Here is a 21084-nt window from a genome sequence, read left to right on the forward strand (position 1 = left end):
GGAGAAAGGGGTAGTGGTAGTTTCTGCCACACAACAACAACAATCGCTATGCAGAGGTATTAAGTTTTCGCCTTTCATAGTTGCAGCGATTCGCCAGTGAATCGGCGAAAATCGTTTTGGACACGTTGTTGTTCTGGATGTATGCATGTGTGCGTGTATGTATATATGAATACGTAGTGCTGTTAAATTAGCAGCTGATTGCTCTGTTTGCCATGGATTCTGCATTGCCTGGAATGCGAAAACTATTGAGCATCATAGCAAACTGAATGCATAATTAATCATTACCCATACATGTAAACAGTCAAACAATCACGTACTCCTATTTAACCAATTACAAAACTAATTGAAATACGCATCTCTTATTGTGCTAATTGAATTAAAAATGAATTACAAATCACAAATGAATTTGAGAAGTGAGCATGAAATTTGATGTACCGAACGTAATTAAGCGTAATTAAGCGCTACAACCACAAACTATTCGTTTTAGTTGTGTGTGTGTGTGTGTGTGTGTGTGTGTAAGAAATCAATTATTATTATTCTATTAATAAAACGAAATTAATTGAACGGATTTTATTTAGAATTAAATTTATTTTAATCTTATAATTTTTAGTGTGGGTTGAATTGAAAATTACATAAATGCATACATACATGAAACCTTAAAAGGTCACGTGACAGTATAAAATGTGATAATGTGTTTGTAATGTCTTTAAAGCGTTTAAAAGCAAGCAAATGTTAAGTTTCTATCCAGGCAAGAAAAATTATATGCAAAACTCATAGAAATTTTTTAAAGCTAGCATAAAGAGTATGTCTGAGGATACTGGAAGCACCATATTAAATGAATAAAAAATTATGTAAGCAATACAAACATGTTTTTATTAATTTTTTTAAACTTTCAAGTAGGTTTTCCTTAACGGGTAACATGGGCCTACGGGTTTCGAAAAATCGATATTTTTATTGCCTTATTAAATTCTACAACTCTAGCATTTTATCCCAAATTTTCAAGTTGATCTGAGTAATAATTTCGGAGAACTTGTGCACTCCAGGCTAGCGAGGCTAAGTGCGCCGTCTTTAAACGCGTTTTTTTCGAAACTGTGTTTTCGAAGTCGGTTGGCAAGATTTATGGGGAACTGCTGAAACGATATTCTTGAAGTTTAACACAGGTCCTTGAGATACAATTCTTAGAGGCTCAGACGAAGGACTTTTTTTCGATTACAACAATTTGAATGAAAAAAAGTGTAGGAAAATTTTCATTTTTTTGCAAAAATGTCTAGCAAATATACAATTTTCAGTTTATTTTTTTACTTTAGATGATCCTGTAAGGAGTTATCTTGCCAACGCGAGCGCATCTCTCTTTCTAGGGTTCACCGGAAATGGCGTCATAATGGCCCAGTTTCAAAGATTTTTTTCAAAAATTTCAGAATTTCTTTCTGAATGATGTATGTTTGAAACAATAAAAAACTCGAACAAAATATTTAATTTTTTATATGAAAAAAAATTGTTGATCAAAGGCTGATTTTTACCCAAGGAACCCCATATAACCCCTTAATACTTCAGACATCGTATACCAGTAAATTTATATCATTGGGTTGTAACTGCTTAAACACGATGCATAAAGTGCCATTCCTATTCAAAACATTTATAGGTACTACTGTGAATCAATTGAAGTGATTAAATTGAAAGGTGAATTTTGTCCATTTCATCTCCATCAAAGTAATCCCCTACCGCTGCAATCCACTTATGCCAAGAAATTTTCCAGTCATCATAGCACTTAGAAAAATCCTCCGTCGTGATGGCCATCAAAGCCTTCACCGATTCAGCTATTATATCCTCAATTGAGTCAAAACGGTGCCCTCGGAGTGGTCATGTAAATGTGCTGAATAGCTAGAAGTTACACGAACGTAAATCAGGCGAATGCAGTGGTTGCGGGACGATATTAGTTGAAAATGTGGCGAAATGATCACACCTAACGAATGCAGTATGAAATGGTGCATTATGGCACTTCTTTGTTCAATAGATTCAGACATAGTAAAAATCGAAGAAATCACTTTTAAAGCCTCACAAAACGACGCCTATCTTAAATACTAATGAATATTTTAACGTGAAATTTAGCATAGATATCACTAACAGTACTATTAACTTACAGAAAAACACACGAAGTATAAATTAAAAGCAGTATACCTAAAATATTCCTCAATTAGGTTAGATTAGGTATTGGCTTGATCCAAAATCACTTGGACAGATGTTTGAGCATTGTTTTATTCAAAAGCTTCTTAAAATGCATCACCTCATAGATTGACGAAGCATATTGATCTTGCAACGAATTTATTCAGGCGGTTAATATCAATTGCAGTCACTTTGCTGGGTTGAACAGAGGTATGTCTATCGAGATATTTCAATATAAATCTGTTAGAACTTAAGCACTGTTGCTTAAGTTTCAAATTAATAACATATACTCCAAAAGATGCACAAGAACACTAAATTTTCGAAGCATTTTTGGGTTACTTAGCTTGAAAATAGTTAGAGGCTCAACAACATTCCGCCTACAGTTATGTGTTACTTTCATATATTCACGGTAATTGCATGGAGCTGGCTTTAAGGCAAGCAACGCAATGTATGATAATTTAAGCAATTTCGTTGCTTGGCAGATGAAAACCCGAAAAAAATGTTGAAAAGTAATAACACGTTTTGTCAAAGAAAAGCATCACCCACGCTTTACCACTTTTTTGTCACTACACTAAATTCAATCTGTTGCCGTATAACTACAGCTGTTGCCGCTATTCCTGGTCGCCAACAAATATCCCGTTTTTAGCTTTGCCCCCGCACGTTTTTTGTCTTTTTCACAAACTATTTTAATATTTACTTCTCACTCCTTTTATTATGCATAGCTGCTAGCTAGACTGGATGCCTGTCACATTTGCATACAATCGCTTCTAAGTTGCCACATCTGCCTTTTCATCCACTCGCCACAGCCTCATTATTATGAATATATGTTTTCGCAATAATAGTCTAGAGGCATTTTTTAAATTAATTTTCGCAAATCGCCTCTAACTTCATTTAATAAAATGCATTACAAACGCTTTTGTAGTTTTGACAATTTGTACAAACTTTTGCTTTATTTAATATTCCACTCTCTATTTATATCCGCATGCAAACATATGGCTTCTTTTATGGCCACTGGCAAGTCATTTTATATTAATTTTTCTGTGTTTGTTTCTAAAATAAATTTTAATTTAATTGAGTTTGTATGTAGTGTAGGCAAGAGCGATGGATAATATTTAATGTCTACATAAAATATACATAAATATATATTGTGTATATATACATACACATATTTATGTATATTCATTTGTTTATTTTCATTCACAAACTTATTCAAGCGATTATTATTAAATAAAACGTTTGATAAATTGAAACCTGAAATTGAAAATGAATTGACCCACTTTGTTTTAGTTACCGTAAAAGTAGTTATGATGACAAGTAATTGTAGTCATTAATTAATTTAAATCTTTGGCGCTGTTTAAGAACCAAAGGATAAAACAATAAAGGTCACACTAAAAAGGTCCCAAACTGACAACGAACCTTTTTTTTTTTTAAATTTGACTAACCGTTTCTTTTAACAGAGAAAATTTATCCAGATTTTCCGTATCAGATTTTTCCAATACATTGTGAAATTTCCTAAAACTTTCGATGACAGCAAAGTTGAGTTAAGTTCGAACGGCAAAAAAATTATTTCAAATATAGTGACAAAAACCAAACAACATTCTCACATATCTTAAAACAAAACTTTTTCATCGCCCTCGAAATAAAGTCCTATTAAGCCAATACAAGCATACCGATGCTTAATCCAATTTTCTATACAGTTGTTATAAATCTCGCCTAGGATGGTCTTCAAAGCCTTCAGCGAGTTTTGTTTTTTATTTCTGATTTTGGTTCATTTTTGGAGTGCCATTCGTTAGATTGTTGGACAAATTTGACGTCATATTCATAAATCTACGATTTTATCATCATTGCGCTCTTGGAGCATTCCTGGATATTTCAGGATCATTAAATAACGTCTATACGGAATCTATACTGAACAGTATCCAGTCAACTGGTGTCGATCCTGTTATACAATAATAGTTCTAGAATGTACTTGAAAGGCAAGGCCCATAAGATAGTGGCATATGAGGACGGCATTGCCATCTTAATAATGGGTAGGTCTACAGACTATTAGGGGTATTATGATCTCCACGGAGGTTTCACCTTGCGGACACCTTGCGGTAGTCTTGGACAGTAAAGGAAGAAAATTAAGGAAGGCCAGCAATGTTTTATATGCGTGTAGGCAGAAGCGTGGAACAACCTGCAGTTTCTCTCCATCTCTCATGCACTGGTGCTATACAGCTACTGTAAGATCAATTATGCTTTACGGCGCAGAAGTATGGTAGACAGGCGTACGGGAATCCACCTTCCTGATGCCAATGGAAAGGGTTGAAAGGTTCGCTGCGATGTGCATAACGTAAGCTTTAAGAACAACTTCAACGGCGGGTTTTGAACTGGTACTAAACCTAGCACCTACAGACCTCTACGCTGAAACCCGGCAGCAAAATCGGCGGGACGACTACTTACTGCTGAAGAATTTACATATCGAACTTTTGGGTATAGCTTGGTAGGTAGTGGCGGTTGGGCAAACACCGACTACATGATCCCACTTTTCAACTGGGCAAAAAAGGTTCAAGGAAAACAAAAGAAAAATATGGCAGGACTATACTGTCCAGAGTTAGGCATAAGGCAACCTTTTAAGTTGCCGGACCACTGCAGTATCTTTCAAGCTGAGGTCTTTGCTATCGCAAAAGTCGCGGAACTGGCCTCCAATGCACCTGCAGGCAATTCTAGAGTCAACATCGACATCTAGACAGCTAAGCAGCAATGAAGGCAATAACCTCGTTCGCATATCAGCCAGAAGTGTCACTGAAAAGTATTGCGAGAAGCAAGCAACTTCACTTCTACTGGATGCCAGGCCCCAAAGACATCGAAAGCGTTGAGATAGTGGACGAGATAGCCAAGAATGCTGTACGGCTAACATCCGAAAACGTTATCAACATTGGGAAACCCATGCATTGTCTTTACAACGATTTCGACAGAAGCATGATCATGGATCGGAAGAAGACAAAATTCCTATTGGCACTCGAAAGAAGAGACTGTAGGACCATGATGGAAATACTAACCGGTCACCACGTGGTAACTATACCGCAAATGTGGACCACAGATATCGTTAATTCATGTTTCTAATAGTTTATAGAAAAAGGTGAAAAGTTGTTACATTTTATTCAAAAAGCAAGAGAATTTAGTTTACTCAATGCCGCTTAAGGTTGACTAGCGGCCCCTCATAGGTGAGGTTTATCATTACAAAGACGAGTAAGTTTTTCGACTAATTTTTTCTAGTTTGCTCAGAAACTAAGATAAATAATTTCGAATGTTTTATTTATGTATTATATTTCAAAAATATATAAATTGCCCACAGGAAGCCCACAACACTTTAAGTACCTCAAATATTTACTTAATCAACAAACAAATTCGACTAACTAAACTCTAACAAATAAATATGGTATATTAACTGATAAATGACTAAACTAACCAAAGTAGTGAATTAGCTGCGAAAACATGGCTAACGGAAATATAATAAAAGAGAAAAAGCATTTGCAAATAGACTCAATTAAAAGTGTATGAAACTAGGAACTCACCGAATTTAATGTAGGCCCATTTAATAAACCGGTGAATGGTCACCAGCCACTATTCAAATAGAAGTGAATACACATGTTTACAAGCTTATTTATAATTTAAAATTACACAATTTTATTTAGAAATTCGAAACAATTTATTAAAATTAATGAATGAAAGGCAACATTAAACGAATTATCAAACAGCTAGCCATATTCTAATTGTGCGCGCATTCAAATATAATTAATAAACCAGCAAATTTCTAAATGTATTTTCATGTACTAAGCGACGAAACAGCAAAAAGTGAAAATACGGAGTAGCCAATGTGCTGCAAAGGATTTCGAAATATGTTTTTGTTGCACTTATGTGTAGATGTGATAACCCCCTGCACAACATTAGTGAGGGAATATATCATATATGTCCTTTAAGCAATAACGCCTAAACGCTTCTCTATCCTCTTGTATTCTACTACTAGATAGCTGTACTTTGCGAAGCTCGGCAATTGATCGCAGGAGATCTAGTGATCTCTTTGCCCTCAGTAAAGCTAGCCTGCTCTTAGTTGTGGGACTTTTAACAGGCCATTGCCATATTAGCGTCTATACGCTAAGGTTGGGAATCTGACCAAACGCCAATTTCAGAAGCTGTATGGAAAAAGATGGGATGGAAAAAACTTCTTTCTTGACTATTCCGCGTTTGGGAGGTCAAGGCTTTTGTACTTAGGACCCTTCAGACATCCCACTGAACTGGCGGCGGAAGAGAATCTTATTCTCTCAAAACATGCTTCGCTAAAGATCGGATCGCAGTTTGGCTAGTTTGTGTTTGTTGGGTAAAGTTAGAATCTACATACTTATGTATATATGTGTTGGCATTTTAGAGCTTTTACGCTTTTGGCTTGCGCCCACAGATATGCAACAATATTCGCGTAAATAGTGGCACAAAAACATTTTATTGTTGCAATAACTGTGAAATTTATACATTTAATTAAATTGCAATCGCGCTCCCATACATATCTACACACCCGCATGCATATGAATTGCGAAATGTCAGTGGTCATGAAAATATGTTGCCACAAATACAAACATGTGTTGCACACATTGTATACTAATTTCTACGTGTTTATATCTGAAGTTTTTTCAAACTAAATTCGAAAATGAAGCTGCAGCAGGCTTTGGTTCATAGCCAATGTAAATTAGAAGTGGAGCTGCGAATTATCAATAAATACGTACGTACGTATATTGAGTTTAGGGTATCCATTATTTTTCAAGTTGATTTTTTTTTTGTGCAGACGGGCCGTGGTTTCATTTTTTGCTGAAAATTCCTAATCCAACGTAAAACAGCACTTTATTTTCAATTTAATCTGTGTCTAAAGCATATTTTGCATTAAGCAAGTTTACCTAGAATTTTGAAAAAGTTATATCCTTATAAAAAAAAATTCTGGTCTAGAAGTTGGGATGCTCTTTTTAATAAAAAAAAATACCTTTCATAGTTATATGCAGTTAAAGTTATACATCAAATGATCTGAGCATTCCTACAAAGCCTTATAATTTCTCTGTTGCTCATACGGCATGGTGTACTATATAAGTAGAGCAAATTCTCTGTTGCTCATACGATATGGTCTACTATATAAATGCGGTTTACTTGAGACATATCATTTGCTCCCAAAAATAAGCCATTTTTATTTTCGAGCGCATACGTCTATGGGACTTTCGCTATGCTTACTTTTCACATATCTGCTATTTGCAACTTCAACAGCCTGTGTTTGTGGGCTGCTGTTAAACCAGCATTTTCGCATTAAATAATTATTTATTTATTATTACTTTTGCGTATTTTGTTGTTATAATTTTCATTTATGCACAGTTAACTTTGACATCCAGCTTCTGGTTGGCACCGAATTGGGAATCGACTTTGGTAATTACAACATACGAATACAATAGCTGGCATAATTAGAACACATGTGTGCAATTGTATGCAAATATTTTGCAAATATACCGTAATTAGTTTTATAATAAATAAATCAATTGAGAATTGAAAATTTGCGAAGCAACTAATATGCAATATACGAACATAACAGTGAGTTCGCGAGCATTCTTGCATAACTATTACATTTAGACATGAGAATCACTGCCGCCAGCAGCCAGAGAAAAGCAGAGATTTTTCAGCGGAGTGGAAAATAACTAAAACACAATTTTTTGGGTTAGAGATTTCATGAGTATTTGTGAAAATAATACATGAGCAATGTATTAAAATAAGGTTAAAGCAGTAAAATAATTTTTTCAAGTATTTTTTCAAGTTAATCCTTAGCAGGGTAAAAATCCGGATCCGTTCACGTTAAGCCCGACTGTCGTGGGAACGGAATGAGAGTCATAGTGGTCGAGTACCTAAAAGTGCATACGTGACTTGAGTTTAGTACCAGTTTTGTGACAAACATAAAAAGTAACCTATAAGTTGGTTACTTTATATGCTTCTTACGTTATAAGTTACTACATATAATCCTATTTTTGAGTCATCTAATTCCCCACGAATCTCATTGATTTCATACACGATAAATCTACATTATCCACGTTTTCCTTCTTCTTAATTCACCTCTTGGGTATAGGTTTAAACAAACATTACGTATGCAAATATGTTCATATATATGCACATATCTGTAATGATCCCGATGTAACTAGTTATAACGACTTAGTTGGCCACCTATTCGACTTCAATATAAAAACTTTTCTTGTTTATATTCCACCTTGATTTCATTTTCTCACCATTTTTCTTCATTTACTGCATGCTTTTCCAACTACCGAGCAATTGCCACTGTGCGCCTGCAAACTTTAGCTCCTTGAGAATTTTAATTATACCCTAATGGTCTATAATGCAAGTACTTGCCTTACCTATCTTACTATCTTTCTTGAGCAAGTAGTTAAAAGAGAGTTTGAAGAGGAATAGCGATAGTGGTGCATTCCACTGCACTTCCGGTGTAGTAAGTAGCATTCATTGTCCTTCATTAGTGTCCCGCGATTACGTTAAGCAATTTCTCTTTCGTCTATTTCCTGTTATACTCGCTTACTTGTGTGACCTCGTTTTTACGTATTTTTTCGTATTTGCTTGTACTATTTTTATTTTTTTTCTCTTTCTTATTAAATTCTCACTTTTGATTAGTTTCTCATTTCAACTTCATTTGGTCTTTATTTTGCTTGGCTTTTAAGAAAGTGAAGCTTTTCGTTTGTGTTTGAAACTTTTGCCATTTCGTAGAGCTTTGCGCACTTTATTACCTCCGCCTAGACGCTACCCGGTCATGCCTTGGCTGTTTTAACTTTTTCATGCGCCGTCAGCAATTTCCCACCCATTTTATTTACCATTAGAGTTTGCAGGTATTTTCGAAATTAAAAATTTCAACAATATTCTGAGTCGGTTGTTTTCATTCCTGAATTTGTTAGTAACAAAGTAGAAGAACTGAATATCTTCAAGTAAAATGGAAAACAACGTATCCCCAAAAGTATTGAAATTAATTTTTTGGTGCTAACGATTCACCACATTTTAATACATTTATGTAGCATAAAATTTTCTGCTTCCGTTGTCAGATATAACAAATATACAAGGTCTGTCGCAAAAGAAACAGGACTGTTAAAAAAAACAACAAAAAATTAATATTTTTCAAAAGTTATATATTTTTATTCAAAGTAGTTTCCTTGTGCTTCGATATAGCGTTTAGCCCGGTCAATTAGCATTTCAAATGAGTGTTCATTTTTCGGAATGCTCTTGAAAATATCGGTCGTCGCCTTTTGGATAGCTGAAATGTCCTAAAACCAGTGTCCTTTCATGGGCAAATGAAGTTTTCCAAATAGGTAAAAATCACAGGGTGCCAAATCAGGTGAGTAGGGCGAGTGATTAATGGTTAATATGGAGTTTTTTGTCAAAAAATCAGTGAGAAGCGTCGACCGATGACACGGCGCATAATCGTGCAACAGACGCCAGGACCCTGCTTCACGGTATTGTAGTCGAGGACGACGAATGCGTGACAAAAGACGCTTCATAACACCAAGATAAAACACACCATTAATCGTTTGGCCAGGTGGGACGAACTCTCGGTGTACAATACCCTCGGAATAGTAAAAACAAATCAACATTGTTTTTATTTTTGACTTCTAAATATGACCGACTTCTGATCGTCACAGAGGTTCTCACGACCTTCTTGGAATCGCTTAAACCACCCATGCACATTACTACGGGATAGGCACTGATCACCATAAACTTTTTTCATCATTTGAAATGTTTCAGTAAACGTTTTCCCAAGTTTAAAACCAAATTTAATATTTGCTCACTTTTTAATCGATAACATCGATTGTAGTTATCCAATTGTCTTAAAATTTTTACGAAATATCAATAAGAGATCAAACTGTTTATTTCACTAGGTAGGCGCCACCAGAAACAGTTATATTTAAAAAGTTCTGTTTCTTTTGCGACAGACTTTGTATAACCATTTTATAACCAATATATAACCATTTTATAACCAAAACTCAAATTTTGGTTCCTTTTATAATGTTTTTCCTTCCATGTTATTACATGAAAATTGATGTTACGTTAGTTTGCATTTTAGGTGACGATATGAGACCTTCTGCAAAGGAACGACATGTCTGAACACTATTAAAAGAGACTGAAGAATGAATTAATCGAAGAACTTAGTCTTAAATCTGGATTACCTTAAGTTAAAAGTTTTAGTCGTTCAGAGGTCAACAATGGCATTGCTTTTGTAGGAATGAGCTAAAATAATGTTTCAAAATATACTAAAATTCTTCGATTTATTTTTACCAGGTTTGAGACACATTCTTAAAAGTCTCCCAAGTTCTTTAACAATCAAGTTTAAAAATATTTTTTGTTAGCAAGATTGGTTGAGAATATCAAATAGTTCTGTAGATATAAGAAATTTTTTATTCTTTCAAGAAATAGTTTTCCAAAAAGATACACGATAACCTTGAACAACTGGATTCCAAAATAGGTTTTGCTTACTACAATACGTACTATGACTCATCATAAAGTATTGTCACCAAGAAAACTCCATAACTTCGTCACTCGCCCACGTATGTTTTCTTCAAAACTGTATAGCTCCACATACGTTTGAATGTATGTATGAAAGTTATTTATTTATGTAAAATGACTAATTAAATTTCTACGATATTCGCGTTTGCCGCACTATTTGCTCTGCTTCTCCTTTATCTTTTGCATGCCTTAAGCTAATTAAAGACATTCCTTGGAAATAACCCTTCGAATATTCAATGCATGTGACGGCGACAAGCAATCCATATCTCCTTTAGCTGACAGTAGGTTAATGTGTCATAAATAATACGCATCGATAAGCAAATTATCGCTTGTCAATATTTTTGGGTGTCATGCCTACATGCACAGTAAATGTATGCGTAAATATTTCGAATATGAAATTGCTCAAAGCACGCACCACTTGAATGCGTACAACTCTATTAGGCGAACTCACATATCATACACTCGTCCCTGACCAAAGAATTTATACAAATATGCTTATATTTCGTTTTTGTCACGTGATTTTCTGACAGTTATTAATAAATCTGAACATATATGCATATGTAGATAAAATACTAGAATAAATGCAAGTTCGGCAATTGCCATTTGGCATGCAATATTTCAGCTTCACTCCATCACTCTATTACTCCGGTTCGTTGTAATTCAATTTAAACTAATTCAATTGTGTCTCATTGGTGCAAATCGATTTGATTTGTGGTTACTGAAAACTGCTTTTACATATGAATTTTGTTGTTATTATACATTTAGATTTGTGCAGCACAATTTCTGGCCTTTTTGGCAAAAATTTGTCACATGTTCGAAAAAATTTACATTTAATTCAATAAATAAACACAAATTTGTGGGATGCTATTAACATATTAAAGGATGAGGTAGGCAATAACATAGCAAGTTTTTATGAATTATGTGAAATATAAATCTTTGCTGGTTGTGTGATACTGTGTAGTACTTTATAACAGCTCATGAAGTTTTGGCTTATTGTCTGTGAAGTCAGAGACTTAAGAAGATTCAAAAATAAGTATTTAACTTAGAAGGAAGGTAGTGCAAACTAGCAGTATTTGGTAAATATAACAACAAACTGTTTTCGTGAAATTCACTTATAAAAGGAAGAAAAGAAGGAAAACAAGTAAGGAAGGGCTAAGTTCGGGTGTCACCGAACATTTTATACTCTCGCATGATAAAGTGATAATCGAGATTTCATTATACGTCATTTACATCTTTTTCAAATACCATATTTGTGTAAAGTTTTATTCCGCTATCATCTTTGGTTCCTAATGTACTATATATTATACAGAGAAGGCATCAGATGGAATTCAAAATAGCGTTATATTGGAAGAAGGTGTGGTTGTAAACCGATATCGCCCATATTTCGTACATGTTATCAGATGTTAAGAAAATATTATATACCGAATTTCATTGAAATCGGTCTAGTAGTTCCTGAGATATAGTTTTTGGTCCATAAGTGGGCGAGGCCACGCCCATTTTCAATTTTTGAAAAAAGCCTGGGTGCAACTTCCTTCTGCAATTCCTTCCGTAAAATTTAGTGTTTCTGACATTTTTTTTTAGTCGGTTCACTTTTAGTGATTTTCAACATAACCTTTGTATGGGAGATGGGCGTGGTTATTATCCGATTTCTTCTATTTTTCTGTATATGGAAATACCTAAAGGAAATGACTCTGAAGAGTTTGGTTGACATAGCTATAGTAGTTTCCGAGATATGTACAAAAAACTTAAGAAGGGGCAGGGCCAGGCCCACTTTTCCAAAAAAATTGCGTCAAAATATGCCCCTTCCTAATACGATCCTTTGTGCCAAATTTCACTTTAATATCTTTATTTATGGCTTAGTTATGACACTTTATAGGTTTTCGGTTTCCGCCATTTTCCGTAAAATTTTGCCCATCTTCGTTTCTTATGGAGCCAAGAAATACGTGATTTTTGTTAGCTTGCACGGACGGACGGACGGACAGACGGACGGACAGACGGACGGACGGACAGACAGACATCCGGATTTCAATTTTCACTTTGGTATATATAACCCTATATCTGACTATTTTAGTTTTAGGACTTACAAACAACCGTTATGTGAACAAAACTATAATACTCTCTTTAGCAACTTTGTTGCGAGAGTATAAAAATTAAACATATTCAGTTGCACTGCAGCTATTATACCTTACAAAAATTCAAAAGTTAAAGTTATACATGAAATAACCTGAGCATTCACAAACACAAATTATCTGTTGCTCATACAGCATGGTGTACTATATAAATACATTGTACTTGATGCATAACTTTAACTGTGTATAACTTTCAAAAGTCTGTTTTTATGTAGATATCTTCGCTTTGAGGACAACAAGGATCAAAAATCCTATATAAAATTATTATGGAAAAAGCAAAATGAATGCCACGAAATTTTGTAACACCAAAAAGGAAATGTCTGAGACCCTATAATTCATATAGGAACTTGATTGACAATGGAATTTTAATTTTTGAAAAAAGCCTGGGTGCAGCTTCCTTCTGCCATTTCTTCCGTAAAATTTAGTGTTCTGATTTTCAACATAACCTTTGTATGGGAGGTGGGCGTGGTTATTATCCGATTTCTTCCATTTTTGAACTGTATATGGAAATGCCTTAAGAAAACGACTCTGTAGAGTTTGGTTGACATAGCTATAGTAGTTTCCGAGATATGGACCACGCCCATTTTTCCAAAAAAATTACGTCCAAATATGCCCCTCCCTAATGCGATCCTTTGTGCCAAATTTTATTTTAATATCTTTATTTATGGCTTAGTTGTGACACTTTATAGGTTTTCGGTTTTCGCCATTTTGTGCGCGTGGCAGTGGGCTGATTCGGACTCTTTTAGTTTTCTTCTTCTTCTTAATTGGCGTAGACACTGCTTACGCGATTATAGCCGAGTTAACAACAGCGCGCCAGTCGTTTCTTCTTTTCGCTACGTGGCGCCAATTGGATATTCCAAGCGAAGCCAGGTCCTTCTCCACTTGGTCCTTCCAACGGAGTGGAGGTCTTCCTCTTCCTCTGCTTCCCCCGGCGGGTACTGCGTCGAATACTTTCAGAGCTGGAGTGTTTTCATCCATCTGGACATCATGACCTAGCCAGCGTAGCCGCTGTCTTTTAAATCGCTGAACTATGTCAATGTCGTCGTATATCTCGTACAGATCATCGTTCCATCGAATGCGATATTCGCCGTGGCCAATACGCAAAGGACCATAAATCTTTCGCAGAATTTTTCTCTCGAAAACTCGTAACGTCGACTCATTGGTTGTTGTCATCGCCCAAGCCTCTGCAGTTTTAGGACTTACAAACAACCGTTATGTGAACAAAACTATAATACTCTCCTTAGGAACTTTGTTGCGAGAGTATAAAAACTTAGTAGGGGGCGGGGGCACGCCCACTTTTCCAAAAGAATTACGTCCAAATATGCCCCTCTCTAGTGCGATCCTTTGTGCCAAATTTCACTTTAATATCTTTATTTATGTGGGCGTGGCAGTGGCAGTGGGTCGATTTTTCTCATCTTCGAACTTGACCTTCTTATGGAGCCAAGAAATACGTGTACCAAGTTTCATCGTGATATCTCAATTTTTACTCAAGTTACAGCTTGCACGGACGGACGGACGGACAGACAGAAATCCGCATTTCAACACTACTCGTCACTATGATCACTTTGGTATATATATACCAAATATATCCTATATCTGATTATTTTAGTTTTAGGACTTACAAACAACCGTTATGTGAACAAAGAGAGTATTTCCTTAGCAACTTTGTTGCGAGAGTATAAAAACAAATACTAAGGAGTTATTTGTCAATTAGACAGTAACTTGTCATGTGGCTTATTCATAAGAGTAAAACTTCTCCCAGAACTGTAAATAGAAAATCGATTTATTGGGGTGTCATTAGTTTCTTGTATCGAATTGAAATCGTTGGCTTTCTTGTCGACTTTACATTTTTGTTGTATATGACATTTGTTTGCAAGACAGCAGCGCCCAAAACTAGCGAGCAGAGAAATAGCAAATCGATGGCGTCTAATATTGCAATAACAATAATTGAACCACATATTTTTCTTAACACCAACGAATACCAGCTGAAATTCCGTTAAAGCTTGAAGTGCTCTCTTTAAAACGCTAAAGAATACCTAATTTCAACCGCAACCTGAGTTAGATATTCTGACCCAACCTGTTCCGTGGCAAGTACGAGTATATGGGAGTATTGCATTTTAAATTAGCAACATACCGCGGTTTCTTGTGTGTATGGGTACATACATTCCAGCAGTATTCGAACGGAAGGCCCAAGCACACTTAAACACACGTAAGCTTATAGGAGCAGACCTAATGCATTGCCAACGCGTTGGTGGGATGGCTGGAAAATTGTTTATGTCATACATGGAGCTCATTAGTTGTGGAAAATTGACATACCGACGTGAAAGCCGGAAAGCGCGGTGGAGGAGTATAATTGTCAGCGGAATGATAAAGTGAGTGGGTGTTCTGGCGATTCTATGCTACACATACACAACATAGAGGTGTGTATTAATGTAGACACGTGAGCACGTGGCGTACTGGTACGCTCATATTAGTCACAGTTAGCCTTTTAAATAAAGCGCGGGCATTTGGAAAAAGGAGCAAAGCGAAAAGTAATGGCCAAAGGTAGAAGTAAATTGCGTAAAAGTCAATACTGCTCAGGGGGTAAGGGGAAATCATGATTAGTCTAATACAAATACACAAATATGTACTTAGTTGGCTGGCGGCTTACACGGCTGTGTAGTGGCATATGCGTATGCTTCTAATGTCTGCCAGAAGAAGAGAGTGCTGAATAATAAATGTTAATAAGCTTTATGAGCAGCCATGCAACTTGACTGAGATACATGTATTTGGCGCGTGCCTTGCTATATGCGTGCATAATATGTAATTTGTAGGTAAGGTCGTGTTAATAAAAAATGTACAAACATACCCGTGCTTCGTGTACAAATAAAGTGGACTCTGTCCTTGCCGACAGACGTACTATACACCATCGTGTGTTTGTTTAGCGCAAGATTTGTTAAATGTTAAACAACACAAGCTTCCATTAAGCGTATGGATTGCCATTCATAACTGTCGCACGCTCAAAGTTCACAACAAACATTCACATGCTCATGTTAGCAATATCTGTACGCAATAAGAGTAATAGATACCCGAGTGTAAATGTATACAAATACACACACGATCTATGACCACACGGATAAATCATTTATATGTAGTCGTGCAAGATACCGACAGACAAGTATTCGTATAAGAGAAACTGAAGTAAAATCTTTAACATTATGCTCCATATACTCACATAGATATTTTCCATTTTTGGATTCGCATGCAGGCAAAATTGCTTTTCATGTCGCGTACTTTTGAGTTATGGTGTTCGCAGGTGACTGCCATATCAACAACAATACTAACCCGACCTTAGCAGCGACCTGGGTAAAACCTTATCCAAACTATACAAGTCGGAAAGTGGGGGCATCAATAGCTCGCAATGTATTAAACAAAACCCAGAGTTTGGAAGGCGGTCACAAGCGCCAAAAATAATTATCACATTTTATGTCAAAGCCACATCTTAAAGGTTAACAGGTGAAAGTCCAATCGTTTTTATGCCTGTTTATAGACGAAGCTGTCGGTTACTCAATGATATTTGAAATAGTTGCTGATAGTCTACATATCAAAGTCGCAGCAAGCAAACCTAAATTTCTAGATCACCCAGCTGAAAGAGAATTGTTTTCTAAAGTCATGTTTCAGTCGGATTACAAAATATTAGGTGCCAAAACAATAATTTAGCAGTAGCCTATCGATTCCTAGCTTATCGTGCCTTTATTAAGACAAGTCGAATTCCAAAAAAAAAAAATTAACTAACAAAATAAGATGCCGCGGAAACAACCTTCTAACATACGTAAGATTGGATCCTCCCTTCCGCAAATGGTGGGACAATCATTTCAAAACTTCTTTTTCAGATACAAATTCTTGGATATGTAAGTTGTTATGTTACTATTTCTACAATCTACGTGTGGACTTAACCCAGCGAACTGAAAAGCTTACCGTATGATACAAACTGGAGTTGGCAGAAGGAGGATATGGCCTGCGCTCCGTTGGAAAGATCAAATAGTGAAAGATTTTGCTTGATATTGATTTTTGCAATTGAGAGAAAATGATGAATCATATAACTGAATGCCACGCTAAACTAGTTAACAAAGTTATAGGATCAGTCCAAAAAAAAAGAAGACGTAGCCTAATAATTAATAATAATAACAATATTAGTCTTGAAGTCGTTAATAGTGCGTTTAGGGTTGGCCAACCTTGCTATCAGAAACATAGAGTGCCTTTGTGATAAGACAGGTATCTGAGCCAGGCCCCTCAGTAAGGCTAGCTTTCCATAGTTTTGGTGCTTTCAACGGGCCATTGCCCTATTGGCGTCCACGTAGTAAGGCGAGGCGACCTACCAGACGTCACCTGCAGAAACTCTTTGCAGAAGACGAGGTGAAAACAACTCATCACTTTCTTCTTGAATGTCGCGCGCTTGGGAGGTCAAGACTTAAACACTTAGAACCGCATACATACATTTCGTGAATACATCTCGTCAAATGAAAAATGTTTACATATACGAATAAGAATCTGACTCCGTTGTTCGAATGCTACTGTGGTCCGATATCGGCTATTTCAACAAATGATCAGATTCTTGGTGAGAAATGGGAGGGTGTAAGATTTCAGATCGATATCTAAAAAACGGAGAAACTAGCTCGCGTATATGTAGAAGGACATTGTAAAATCGGCTCAGCTCGTCACGCTGATTATTTATATATATATATAGACTTTATATGATTTCCGACATTATCTTTAGGTGTTACAAACATCGTGGAAATGCTAATTTAACCAGTTCAGTTTCGAAAAAATATATGTCTTTTAAAAAAATTAAGAAACGAACCAATCATGTACGTTTTTAAAATTCTCCTATTATTTACTTTGACCATGTATGCGACCATACATCCATAAACTCGAACGTTTATGTTGGCGCCCTTGACTTTCTTAAGTTTTGTAAGTTTTTTAACATTTTTATTTTTCAACTCAAACTACTTGTTGTTGTTCAAGTATAATTTTTCTACGATTTTGAATATTTATGCTACTTTTTGACACTGGCTTATCGTCTTCACGAAGTATACATATGTACGAGTATGTTGTATATGCCATCGAGCGAAGAAGGGCATAAATATGTATGTATATACATCCACATACATATATGCATGTGTATGGTGTGAGAACGTGTAGAGTCTGCATTGTTTGAAGTTCAAGCTAACTTTTGAGTACGCGCCATCACACGTTCAATGCGTTTCATGCATTGACTGGCTGGAAGTTGTTGTAGCGCGAAGGAAATCAAATGGTGGGAGAGAGCTCAAGAGAATTTGCATAAAATTTCAAAGTCAAACAAATTGAGCGCGCGTTTGAAAAATACCAGCACGATTAAACGCTTACATTTATGTGCGTATGTTTGCATACCAACAACTACAAGGCGCCGGCAGAGCGAAGTACCTTCATCATAACAACAGCGCCTCGCGAAAAAAATAAACGAAAAACTGGCCAACAGCTATAACCCCGCGTTAAAGCAAATGTAGCGAGGAGCTCTAAAACGTGTGCCGTGCCTTTTTAGAAACCGTTGGCCAAAAGCGATCTGTGACGCATATTGTAAAAGTAATTATACAAACAATAAAAATAATAATATTAAAGTCAATGCATTTGACGTGAGGCCTGTCAACAATCACACGTTCAGCTCTGATTCAATGTAAATGTCAATAAACGATTAGTATGGCAGACAGTACGTACATAAATGATGCATGCATACATATGTATGTACATACGTGGGTGTACGTAGCGTTGCCAAACGTTTTCGCCGCTTTGTTTACAAACACTTCACGGTATGTGACGGTTGTGAAATCTTTGCATGGCGGCATGATAATTGAATGATCCAACACTGACACTGACAGTGAGAAACCATGAAAGCTAAACTATTTAAAAGAGACAGTCCCAATAAATATTTCGAAATATTTTTGTGACCATTTGTGTACATTAGTGTGAACCGAGTGGGAAGATTTATATGTATTTGATAGAATTTTCGAAAGATTTAGGTCACATACATTTTTATTGCGCTCAGTATTTTTGTACAATAGATGGGAAAGTGTGGAAAAATTTATTGTAATTAAGAAAAAAACGCACTTTAATAATTATTAATAATTAATAATTTAAAGAGAATATGAGCGAAATATGCGAACACAGCAAAACTGCTAGACCATGGGGTCGATAGTTATTTGTTATCAACACTATGTTTTTTAAAACTTTTTTTAAAAATACTATAATATTGATTCCACAAAGCATGCTCTTTTTTTAATTTTATTAAAAAAATGTTAATATTTTTTTAAATGTTGGTTTATCAAAAAAACATTTAAAAAAAAATTAATTGAAGTCACTAATAAAAAATTGTCTTCTTCTTTACTGGCAAAAAAAATTGATAGATAAAAAATATTTTTTTAAAAACAATAGTAAAACAGCGTAAAATATGAATGTAATGTAAAACCGCTCAGACCCTAGCGATCGTGGAAAAAACTAAAGTAATGCAGACGCTCACAAATTTTTATATATTTGCACATACCGATTGTGTTTATTTGGCTGCTTGAAAACAAACGTTTAGCTAGCGTTAATTGATATCTCGGGGTCATTGATATGGAATTTACGTTTCGCTTTAAGTTAGTATTATAACGAATTTTTTTAGTATTTTTTTCGGCGGAACTACGCAGCGTATGAGTAATGGGAATTTGTGAAATTTCAGTGTCGTACTTATACTGCATACTTATGCAAAAATATGTAGGTATACAAATGTGTGTATGCATATATACATTAACTAAGCGCATGCCAAGTTCTGCAGCCATATTAAATTAATGTATTATAACCAGCGCAGACACTTTATTTAAGACGCAGAAACTTAAGCATTGATTTCGAAAATTTAATCAGAATCCAGCAGTATATTTAAGCTAGAGTAAATATTACTGACACAGGTTGCTTTTCAAAGCTATTTTTACATAATTAATCAAACAATGTGGCAAAAAAGCACACGGAAATTGTAATTAAATTTCCCGGGTAAATGATATTTCAAAAAAATGTATTTTGCTAAGTTGGTAGCACTGTTCTTAATTACTATGCCAAATATGATTGCGAGTTGTCAACCAGTTTATTTATAGCGGCTGCTTGAATGGATATACTCTGTAGTGCGTTGCGATTCTTACAATGGATAAAAATATCGATCACAGATTTGTCTCAAATTTTAAATTTCTAACCAAATATCATCTCTCGTGAATCCGTTCGAATGATTTTGGGGGATATTTTGTGTACAAAACGCGTTCTTTTTCGACTTTTCGCAATAAAGTTGAAGGACAGATGGTCAATGAGGATTTCTGTTTGGCCGTATTGAGGTGTTTGCGTGAAAAACGCAACGAATACAACTGATCAACCAGATTTGGCTCCGTGGGAATTTTTCTTTTTCCCGAAACTGAAATTGATATTCCGTGAAAGACGCTTTCAGTTGATCGAAGATAAACTAACTGTAAGAGCTGAAGCCATCCCAAAAAGTGCTTATTAAAAGTGTTTCGAGGACTGTAAAATTCGTTGGCATCTGGTGTTTGAGCATCTGGTATCAACCACAGGAGAGTAATGCTTAGCGAATCGAATAAAGCTGTTACTTATTCATCACGCTTACAGCTTATTAAAGTGGTGTCTCAAATCAATACAGTTATCATAATCTTTATTAAAAAAGGTCATCGATCATTCAATTGTAGGATCAAAACAAATATATTTTCGTTAGTATTTTTTTTTTAAACAGTTTCGAATGCTAGTAGTACCCACATCATTATTTATGGCGCAATGTTAAGTCTATAAGGCGAGAATTCAAAACCCGTATGAAAAAGTCTTTCATAAAGTGGTCGCAATGTCAAACTTTGAGGAAAACACGTAAGCTTTTTCAAAAACTCATTGAGTTGCTTTTTGCGACTTCAAACTTCTACGGTCAGGAAATTCTTATTGAAATTTTCAACAGCTCTTCTTATTTATAGGCGTAGGCACCGCTTAAGAGGTTATAGTGTTATATTTTATAGATTATATTTTCAACAGCTACTGTTGTATAAATTAAATAAAAGTATATATTGGGTAATCGAAAAAGTCTTTTCGTATTTCTAGACAAACTTCAACTTATTTTTTTATATTTATAATAACAAATATGTACCATTTTGGTCGACTATTTTTTGCCATTTTTCCGCTCGAGACATTATTCCATCAG

The 21084-nt window shown here is 35.5% G+C and overlaps 1 protein-coding gene across 2 annotated transcripts in view; it reads right to left on the reverse strand.

The window, feature by feature from the left end:
- LOC126758803 (uncharacterized) overlaps positions 1-21084 on the reverse strand; it is a 76830-nt gene that overhangs the window by 4832 nt on the left and 50914 nt on the right. The window lies entirely within an intron of this gene.

Source organism: Bactrocera neohumeralis, chromosome 5 (assembly GCF_024586455.1).
Source record: "Bactrocera neohumeralis isolate Rockhampton chromosome 5, APGP_CSIRO_Bneo_wtdbg2-racon-allhic-juicebox.fasta_v2, whole genome shotgun sequence".
Lineage (NCBI taxonomy): Eukaryota > Metazoa > Arthropoda > Insecta > Diptera > Tephritidae > Bactrocera > Bactrocera neohumeralis.